The sequence below is a fragment of the Galeopterus variegatus genome, unplaced genomic scaffold (assembly GCF_000696425.1).
Source record: "Galeopterus variegatus unplaced genomic scaffold, G_variegatus-3.0.2 Scaffold4703, whole genome shotgun sequence".
NCBI classification, from domain to species: Eukaryota; Metazoa; Chordata; class Mammalia; order Dermoptera; family Cynocephalidae; genus Galeopterus; species Galeopterus variegatus.
In genome coordinates, this window is record NW_007730814.1 from 127,821 (window position 1) to 135,898 (window position 8,078).

At 44.0% G+C, this 8,078-nt stretch overlaps 1 pseudogene; it reads left to right on the top strand.

Annotated features, from left to right (window-relative positions):
- LOC103603616 overlaps positions 1-5,380 on the top strand; it is a 7,433-nt pseudogene extending 2,053 nt beyond the window's left edge.
- Positions 5,381-8,078: the final 2,698 nt, after the last annotated feature.

Below are 8,078 nucleotides of genomic sequence, written 5' to 3' on the forward strand. Positions count from 1 at the left end.
CGACACTGAGGGTTGCGATCCGTTGCCGGACACGAAAAAAGACAAAAAAAAAAAAAAGATTTGACAATTTAAATGAAATGGGTATATATCTTTAAAAAACATAAAATGCCAATATTTGGCACAAGGAAAAAAAAGGAAAACTTGAATAAGCCAAAAAGTATTAAAAATTTTGAAATGTTAGTCAAAGACTTTGCTCCCCAAAAGCTGCAGGCCCAGATGTCTTTACAGGCAAATTTTGACAAACTGTAAAAAGACTGACTAGTTCTGATCTCTTCAAAGACATTGCACAAAATATAAGAGTGAAAACTACCTGGCTCATTTTATGAAGCCAGGATAATATTGGTTGCAAAATCAGACAAAAAATATCCAAGAAAATAAATTATAGGCAGACCCTGAGGTGGTGCTGGCCCAGCGCTCTGGTCTTGGCTCCCACCGTACTGCCCACCAGCACCACCATGGAGAACCAGGCCAGCCCTGTGGCTACTGCAGGGGGGCCTGGGGCTGGAACCATGTCTGGGGGCACAGGATCCGTGGCTGTGTGGGCTGGGTGAGGGCCTGGACGGGCGAGGCTCCAGTGTCTGAGTGTGGTGCAGTACCTCCGGAGGAGGCCGTGTCCAACAGGGTTTTTACATACTGCCAAGTGTGGCCAACGGAGACACGAAGCCCATGATGTCCAGCATGCCTCTGGTGGACTTCTCGATGCAGCTGGAGGATTATACCCCTATGATCCCTGATGCTGTGACTGGTTACTACCTGAACTGTGCTGGCTTTGAGGCCTCAGACCCATGCGTAATTCTGTTTATCACCCTAACTGCCCAGAAATTCATCTCAGACATTGCCAATGATGCTCTGCAGCACTGCGAAATGAAGGGTGCAGCCTCCCACAGCTCCCGGAGCAAGACCCAGGACTGTAAGTACACACTAATCGTGGAGGACTTGACCCCTGCCCTCAGCAAGTATGTCATCAATGTGAAGAAGCTACACTACTTCATCAGAGCCACCCAACCTATGTCCCCACACCAACCTGTTTTCATGATAAACTTTATTAATGACAAAAAAGAAAAAAGAAAAGAACTTACAGGTCATTTTACTTACTGAGTATAATTGCAAAATACCCTAAATAAATTGCTAGCTAACTGAATCCCAAAGCCTGTAAAATAAATAATACATCATAATCAAGTAGAGTTTATCCCAGGAAAGCAAGGATGGTTTTATATAAGAAAAATTATTTGAAAAAAAAAAATCAAATCTACTCGAAAAAATTTAAATAGATGCTGAAAAACATATTCTTCCTTATAATTAAACCACTTGCCAATAAAATGAAAGTTTCTTTAAATTCATAAAAGTCATGTGTTTAAGATCTATAGCAACCTCTATTTTTTAACAGAGCAACTCTAATCTATTTTTCCGCACAATTAGGGAGAGCACAGTGATGCCTGTATCATGACTCCTCTTCCCCAAGGGACAGCTAGCCAATATTATTTTTAAAACACATAAATAAACAGACAGACAGACAAAAATTTCAAAAGAAAGAAAGGGAAAAGAAAAATAAGTGTAAAAAAATGCAATATGTTTTTTTCAGAATAAATGATCCTTTTCCTAAAGAAACAACAGAATCAAATCAAAACTAAAGAGTAAGTCAAGCATGGAATCCAAATAAAAGATTAACTTTAAATAATCAGTAGCATTTTTGTCCATCATTAATAACCAACTAGAAAATGTAATAATGTATATAAAAAATATAAAAATTATATGTACTAATGTATAAAGAAAATAACATAAACCACGATACTATTCACAACAGCAGTAAAACCTAAGAATTAACAAAAGAATACATACAACCTCTATGGAGAAAGTTTAAACATTTGATATTAAAGGACAAAAACATAAAATATGGAAAGTGGGGAGATATTCATAATCTTTAACAGCCTTACTTAATGTTATAAAGATGTCGACTGTCGCAGATTAAGCTATTGAGTCAATGTGGGCCCAATCAAAATTTCAGCTAGATATTTTTGGGAACTTCATAAATATGTTCTAAAATATTTTTGTGAGAATAAAGTTTCATGAATAGTTGAGTCAACTTTGAAAAAGGAAAGCAGAATCAAGACTTTCCCTACCCAAGGATATAGTAATAAAAACAGCATGAAATAAGAACATTCATTTGGACACCAGGGGAACAGAACAGAGAGATTAGAGAATGACCCGTGTGTGCGTATGGGGACTCAGGGTAGGATAAAGGTGCCCCCACACATCTGGGGGATAGAATGAACAATTTAGTGACTGGAGTTGGGAAAACTGACTAACCAAATGGAGGCAAATAAAACCCTGGATTCTCTACCTCCTGCTACTTACGAAGGTGGGTTCTAGATACAGCAGGACTTAAGTTTTAAAGACTATGGTATCAATAGAAGATAATACAGGAGGACATTTTTTTTGTGGGAAACTACTGTGTGTATGTTTCAAAAGTACAAGCCATAAGTGGAAAAAAAAAAAAAAGGGATGGATTTGATTATAATACAATGGAAGATTTCTGCTCAGTGAAGGACACTTTGGAGCAAGTTACAGACAGATAAACTCAGAGACAGTGTTTACAATGTCAGAAATGGACGAAGGACTAATACCAAGAATACCCACGGAAATTCTGCTAAATCAACAAGAAAAAGAGAGGAACTGCATGGGGAAAATTGGGTTACAGACAGATAAACTCAGAGACAGTGTTTACAATGTCAGAAATGGACGAAGGACTAATATCAAGAATACCCACGGAAATTCTGCTAAATCAACAAGAAAAAGAGAGGAACTGCATGGGGAAAATTGTGTAAAGGATAGGAACAGGCAGTTCACAGTAGAGGAAACCCCAAAGACTACCAAGCAAAGGAAGAGATGCTCAAACACAGCAGTACATAGAGAAATGCAAATTAAAATGAGGAGATACCACTTCATACCTATCAGACTGGCAAAAAAGTGAAAAAGGGAAAGCAGGCTAATGCCAAGTGTCGGCAGGAACATGCGATATGGAGAACCTTGTGCATGGCTGGTGGGAAGGCTGAGACTGCTGCAGCTGTCCCCAGGCTGCCTTGGGATAATTAAGCACACGTGCACCCTGTGACCCACATGAATATGATTTCTCAGAGAAATTCTTACACCGCTCCACAGGGTGACATACACGAGATACCTATCACAGGGTTGTTGGGACATTTGGAGGCAATCTAGGAGTTCATCCTGGGGGGACAGGTACATTAAAGGTGGTGGACAAACACCGTGGGTACCATGCAGTAGTTAGCAGCATCCATAAAGATCTTTGCAAACTTAGTGCTGTGTGAAGAAAGTAAGAAATAAGAGTCTTATAGCCCAACACCAATCATGTAAATAAAAAGGCCGGCATGCAAATAGGATGCATACGAGGGACATGGGACGTGCACATGAGGACGGTTGTCCATGGGAGAGGGGAATGAGGTAGGGAATGAGGATAAAGGGAAAGAAATAAGTAAACGAATCAAGAGATGCCTTGAATGGACCAGTGGTGAGAGTGATTCATGAAATGAGGGGAACGATGAACTCAACCGATGCTTTTCCCCAAAGTCAAAAAAACACGTTTTTTTTTAAAGAAAATAAAATCCTCTGCCATTGTGTCGAAGAGGAAGGGCCGGATTCCCCAGCCTGCTTGTCATTTGCAACCCGACTCCCCATCCACACAGAGGTCTGCTCTTGACTTTTCGTCTTCCTCCTGCAGCTCCTTCCACACCATGGCTGTCACCTTCAATGTTCCCAGCCTTGTGTGTCATGCAGAAAACCCAGCCCCGTGTCTGCACGTGGAGGGTAGACACATTGTCAAGAACAAGCCCAGGAACTTCAGAATGATGTCATGGCTCTGGGCCTTCTTGGTGAAAATGAGAAGTCCTCACCTCGCATGCCTGCCAACAATTGCAAACCATAAATAGGAACATTCGAGGTGAAAAATAGGGAATTGCTGTGCAGCTGCCATGGAAATCTTTGGCCTGGGAGACATTTGGAACGATGGGGTAGAACAAAGAAGTGAAAGACAGGCACAATACTTTCAATCCCCTCTTTCCATCGAGGACCTCTGGATTTTGAGTGCTGCAGCATCATCAAAAGGCTGAGCCAGGAAGCCAGAATAATAAGGATAATAATAGCAGCTCCTGCTCATCAATCGCCTACTTTGTGCCAGGTACTGGGCTGGGACCTTCTCATAGGTTGTTGCTAATTCTTATGACTCCCCATGCAGGGGAGGAGTTTGGATCCCAATTCGATGTGAGAAATGAACAAAACAGATTCCCAGACTCTTTGAAGACCCTCCACAATCTTCCTTCCCTGGGCCATTTACTCCCAATGGAAAAGGCAATGGCCTCCCCAGCTACAGGAAGCATGGCTCCAATTCCTAAAGCAGAATGCTGTGTGCCCTTGGGCAAGGCACCCAGCCTCTCTGAGCCACAGACTTCTCACCTATCAGATAAGCATAAAGCACCTGCCCTGCCCACTTCAGCAGGCAGTTAGGAGGATCACCTGGGGTTGGGCAGAATGTTCTTTGAATGAAGGAAGCTGTTGATCATTTATTATTGAGCTTTGTGGTATCATGTGGGCAGCAGGTTCACCTCCATAGCTTTATTAACTGGGCTGGCCAATTAGCTCAGTTCGTCAAGCATGGCCTTATAACACCAAGGTCACAGATTCAGATCCCCATACCAGCTAGCCGCCAAAAAAGTAAAGCAAAAAAAAACATAGTTTCATTAATTGTAAGTTGCCTCCCCCTACTTTTTAATGCCCCACCTCTCCCCTTTGACATATGACCCTTTTACTACCACATGCACATTAGTTAGTTATTACTATAATAATGACTACCACCTTTCCAATATGCACTAAATATGCACGTGCTATTAGGCACCTTACATATATTATCTAAATATTCCAAATGTACGTGTATATGTGCAAGTGAGTGAGGGGAGAACCTGGTGTGAGAGTGTCAGGGGGAAGGAGGCATTGCTCACAGTGATTGAGCAGTAAACATTGTCGCCCAGGGGTCACAGGTAGTCCATACTCTGACCCAGGGCTCTTCCCTCTATCTGGCTGCCTCTGTCCTTTCCCCTCATGTCTCCTGGTAGCTGCTGCTGGGGAGTCGATAGAGCACAGCTTTGGGTTTGGTAGGCACCTGAGTTTGAGTCCTGGCTCTGTCAATGACCAGCTGTGGGACCCTGGGTGAGTCACACCCCTGCATTGAGGCTCAGCATCCTCAGCGTCAGATGAGGGTATCGACCTGCCCCTCCCAGGCCTCAAGTGAGAGTGACATCAGATCATGTTTGCCAGGTGCCTGGTGCGCAATGCATGCTCTGTGGATGCTCACTGCCTCCTTTGGATGTGAGCCTGGTGGATTTTCCCTTCCAGTATAGTCGCTCACTGGTCTTGAGATAGAGAGAGAGAGAGAGAGAGAGACCTGAGAGTAAAAACAATCTTTAGATCTTTTGATGGCTAATTTTGTGTTGTCAGCTTGGCTGGGTCATGGTACCCCTATAATTATAAAATATTAATAAAAACATTGGTGGACTTTAAGTAAAGCAGATGACCCTTCGTAATGTGGGTGGGCCCCAATCCAGTCAGGTGGAGGCCTGAGTAGAACAAAAGACTGACCTGCCCCGAGCATGGGGAATTCTGCCAGCGACCGCCTTTGCACTTGAGCTGCAGCATCAGCTCTTCCCTGGGTCTCCAGCCTGCCAGCCTCCCCTGCCAGGGATTTTGGACTCACCTCCACAATCTTGTTAGCCTATTTCTTAGACACCCCCAGCCCCCAACATCCTGTTGGTTCTGTTTCTCTGGAGAACACAAATACAGACCCCAAGTCTAAACTCTGTGTTACCTGATGCCTCTTCCAGAAGAATCCTCCTTGAAACTGCTTCAGGGGCAGGTTTGCCATGGACACCTTAGAAGGCAGGTGAAGGGCACCACGTCAGTGCCCCTGAGCTGCTTTGTGGAGCAGTGAGCGTCATTTCACGATAATGAGAAGTGGCCACAGGCAGGAGGCGTCACGGGATTTCCCCAGTTTGTCTGAATAATGAAGTGTTGTCCGTTGCTTGCATAGCTGACTGTGAGCAAAATATGTGTTTTTTATGCATGCTCTCATGCATCTGTGTGCTGTGTTCATTGACTTCTTTCCTACCCTAAAGCCTCGCTAATTACCAAAAGTTATGTCTTTCCAGGGTTGTATTTCAGTTGTGGGAGCTCAGATGTTGAATTTCCAGGCTCTCACATTCTGCAGTTTTCCTTTATGGCAGGTTTCTCAACCTTGGCAATATCGGCATTTTGGGGCTGATACTTCTTTGTTGTAGGGCTGTCCTATGCATTGCACGATGTTTAGCAGCATCTCTGGCCTCTGCCCAAGGCCAACTTACCCCAGCAAAAATGATACTTTGAGGTAGCATGCAGTAGAAATATTTTCAATGCCCAACAAAAATATTTTAATTTAATTTTTAAATGAGAAGAAAAAATGAATGTAATGATAAGGAATATTTAATAATAAATCCAGCCTCAATGATATTCCTCTTTATACCACTGGGAATTTTTTTGTTTTTTTGATTTTGGTGACTGGCTGGTACGGGGATCTGAACCCTTGACTTGGTGTTTTAGCACCACACTCTAACCAACTGAGCTAACTGGGCAGGCTTCAGTTTTAAAATGCAATTTTTAAAAAAAATTTTTATGGAGGAAAACGCTCCAAAGGCAAAAGTGCATAGGGAGCTACGAAAGTCATATTGCTACCCTGTCTCTACCCACTAGATGCAATTAGCATTGTCCTCCCTAATTGTGACTATCAAAAATGTCTCTAGACACGGGCAGGTGTCCCCAGGAAGAGAGGTGCAAAATCTGCTGGTTCAGCATCACTACTTACACTAATAATAAAAGTAATAATTATATATTAGGTCAACGAGCATTCGAGGGGCACCTCCTGGGTGCTGGGCACCATGCTTGCTCTGGGAACTGTGAGAAAAGAAGAGTAGGGTGTTCTTTCTGCCCTCGGGTTGCTTTGGGAGTGGCAAAGGACCAGGTAAGGACAATGAATGGGCTAGGAAGGTGCCAGGACGCATCAGACCCTGGATCACTGATCACCAAGAAGCGGTGCCTGACGACTAGGGGAGTAGGGGAAGAATCTCAAAGGTGGGCACTTCTGAACTGGCTCTTGGAAGGTGAGCAGAATTTTTCATGTTGAGAACAAGGAGAGAGGGTCCTTGGTCTGCAAACAAGTGTACAGGGGTGAGGGGGACCCCACGGTCTGCCTCTGTGATCACTGCAAATTTTTGAGGGCCAGACATAGGCCCCCTTTGTAATAAGTAAAATAGGTGGGTATTTAGTTCCCTGGAATGGCGGAAATATTAATTTCTTTTTGAATCTCCTGAAAGATTCATTTCTTCTGTCGGCACCAACAATAACATACGACGTGAAATGCCACCGGCTCTGGCACCATGTCCAACCCCGTGAAGTCCAATTAGAAAATGAATGTTGATTTCAGATTTATCAGATTCAAGTTTTGACTCTTGTCCAGGGGAGAACAGGGATACAGTGTTATTACAGGCTTGTATTTCACCTTCTCGAGGAAGGAAAGGAAAGACACACGTCGTTTTGACGGGATCCAGAGCCCAGCTCCGAAAGAGGCGCTTTATTTTATAACGGAGCTGCTGTCTCGAAATAGTCCTGCCCCGTGGATGCTGTTTAGTTTCTGGGCCCGTCATGCCAGAGATGGGAAATAGAATGCAGTCACTGGCCGACGCCGGCTTTTCCAGGGAGAGGGGGATCTGCCCGTCGCAGAGCTAAATGGTCTTGGTGCAGTGTGTACTCTTGAGCTGGCGTCTGGGGGCTGGGAGGGACAGGGACTTATGAAACATTAAAACTAGCCACAGTTTGCACTTTGCCTAAGAAGAATGGTGCTGCCCTTCTCGGTGCACACATGCAGACAGGCCTGGGAACACTGGATTGGGGCAGTTGGGGTGACTTGGAGCCCTCTCCTTTCTTTGGGCGGTTGGACCTCTCCTGGGCTTCCCTTCTGGAACTATTCATAACACAGCAGCCCC